This window comes from Penaeus japonicus, unplaced genomic scaffold (assembly GCF_977035675.1).
Source record: "Penaeus japonicus unplaced genomic scaffold, GWHDUDI00000001_assembly GWHDUDI00000035, whole genome shotgun sequence".
In the NCBI taxonomy this organism is placed as follows: domain Eukaryota; kingdom Metazoa; phylum Arthropoda; class Malacostraca; order Decapoda; family Penaeidae; genus Penaeus; species Penaeus japonicus.
In genome coordinates this window covers 3,111,414-3,113,913 of record NW_028234437.1, presented here as the reverse complement: position 1 = coordinate 3,113,913, position 2,500 = coordinate 3,111,414, and the positions used below count along the sequence as shown (strand labels likewise).

The 2,500-nt window shown below is 39.9% G+C and overlaps 1 protein-coding gene across 6 annotated transcripts in view; it reads right to left on the bottom strand.

Annotated features, from left to right (window-relative positions):
• Positions 1 to 1,614: 1,614 nt before the first annotated feature.
• The window catches only part of Drep2 (DNA fragmentation factor-related protein 2), an 86,060-nt gene continuing 85,174 nt past the window's right edge, over positions 1,615 to 2,500 (bottom strand). For all 6 annotated transcript variants that reach the window (XR_015190496.1, XR_015190493.1, XR_015190498.1 and 3 more), the window contains one exon: positions 1,615 to 2,500. This exon is cut by the window's right edge and continues 1,096 nt beyond it. The gene's annotated coding sequence lies outside the window, so the exon portion shown is untranslated.

Below are 2,500 nucleotides of genomic sequence, written 5' to 3'. Positions count from 1 at the left end.
ACGACAAAGACGACAAAACGACGCCCAATGTCGTGGCCATCTCCTTCCGGGCGCGCCCTTCCCACATCTCTTGCAGCCGCCCACACCACACGCCCACCGAGTCCAGCGTCTGGTCTTGGTGTCTCTCTCTCGATGGCAGTAGCAGACGTGGTGCTCGATGGGCGATTTCAATTAACCTTCGCAACGTTCACGAACGTGTAGGTTACTGAACTATTGAACATGTTCGTTTGTATCAGTACTGACCTCTATCCATGGTTCTTGTTCTTGTTCTTGTTCTTGTTGTTTTGTTGTTGTTTTTTTTCTCGTTTGCCTATTGAACTGAATAGTTTGTTCTTGGTCTACTCATCTAATCCTATAAGTCAGTTTGTTTTGCTCTTTAACTACAGTGTGGTCTTGGGACTCGAACCTTCGAACGTAAAAAAGGGCAGTTTACACTAGCCTTTTCCAGCTTCATCACCTCCATGAAGACTATAAGTTATCCTCACAATCCCCATCTCTTCAACCCTTTTTTCTTCCACCGATCTGTGACACAGAAGATCATAGATCATCACTGTCATCATCATCATCAATCATCATCTTCAATCATCATCACCATCACCATCGCCACCACGACCACCACCACTGTCATCATCATCATCATCATCATCATCATCATTATCAATTCTTCACCACCTCCTACTCCTCCCGAGAACGCAACACGAGAAGCTAAACTAAACGCGAAGTAGCGTGTGTGTGATATTGTGCGTTTTGACCCGTATTAATGTAGAGACATAGAAACTGTCTTTGCTCGAGCGAGGGCTTCTCTACTTGATCGTCAGAGCTAGATTACTAAGCTGAACAACCACGTCATAAACATTAAATAATATAGTTTAGGCATTTGCAATATTACTGGTGAAATTGGGAACATAGTAAAGACATTTCTAAACCTAAGTCACAACATCATTTGAAAGGGTTAAACAAGAGCGGTGACGGAAAAATAGCCTTGACTGAAAGAGTCGACACAAACCGGGACCGTATGAATATCTGCTGTGCGTTGTTAAAATGCCGTAATATTACCAACAATAAATATTGACACTATTGTATTTGTGTTTATATATTGATAACCAGACTTTAACCATCCTAAGAAACTCCTGCTAACATTTGTTTTGCCATGTAACAAAAGCGATTATTGAAGTCCAGAGCAACAGTGCTGCTCGTCATTATTGAAAGCAGACGGCAAACCAAATGCTTGCAAGTTACTTCGACATACAAATATGGAAATTATATCTTAAAATACCGTCCTAACAATTCTAAAGATCCTACAATTTTTCCTAAAATTATTCATACTATATTTGATATATTATCTTTGATCAAGACCACTGTGCATCTTTCTTTCTTGGCGACGAGATGTATTAACAATAATAGGGTATCACCGCAGTTCCTCCGAACAAAGCATAAAAGTCCGAACTGACCATAATAAAGTATTGCCAGTACAGATCACTGCCTAAGGGTCTGCTAAGTCCAACTTTTTTCATCATTTATAATATATATATCTTTTGTTCTGTTAGTTTTTTTATATTTTTTCCTAAGGGAACTTCCACGGCAAATGCGTTGAAGCAAAAGGGCCAACAAGTCTTTTAACTTTTTTTTTTTTTTTTTTTTTTTTTCCTGTGGGGCTGTCAACAACTGTATGTCTTCCGTGGGGCTCAAAATGGCATGTTATTATACCTATCTTCCAAGACACATTATCGGGGGCGTGGTGCTTACTGAGATCTTCCTAATCAGCGTTTAGCCAATGTGAAATCTTATTTTCCAGAGTAGCTAGACCTACAGCCAAAACCATCAAAAAATGACAACATGGGGATATAGATATATATGTATGTATGTCTGTATATCATCTCTCGAATGACAATAATCAAAGATCAAATCATATTCTTAGACCCACAAGAAAGATGTCAACCGTCGGGGTGGAGCAAGTCCAGGCTAGTGTACCCTCTGAGGCGGGAACAGTAACCCTACGAATACTTTCTTCCACGAGAGTATTTCCACGAATACTTTCTCCCACGAGAGTATTTCCACGAATACCTCCTCCTTCGGCCGAACCTCCACCTCAGAGGCAGTACCTTCGTCGGGCATTGATACATCACCTACTGCATATCATTCAAACTGGGAAGAAATTAATCCCTATGATAAAAAAAAAGAAAGAAAAAAAAAAAAAAAAAAAAAACAACAATAAACTGTGCTCAAGGTTTCACATTATTATTATTTTTTTTTACCCACGAAGGTTCTACATAATAGAGAACGAAATCAGGACAAACGAACGCAAAGTGAAATGAAATCAGAACAGGGAGTTACTGGCCATCTTGAACAACCCACTAAGGTTTGACAGTCGCTGATGGCTCCTCTGATGCACAAAAAAACTTGCACCAACAAAATTATGCCCGGGCGTACCGACATTACTTCATCCAAGCGCAGTTCCTCATCTAAGGAAACAAAATTGCTTTCAGTGTACATGATTGGA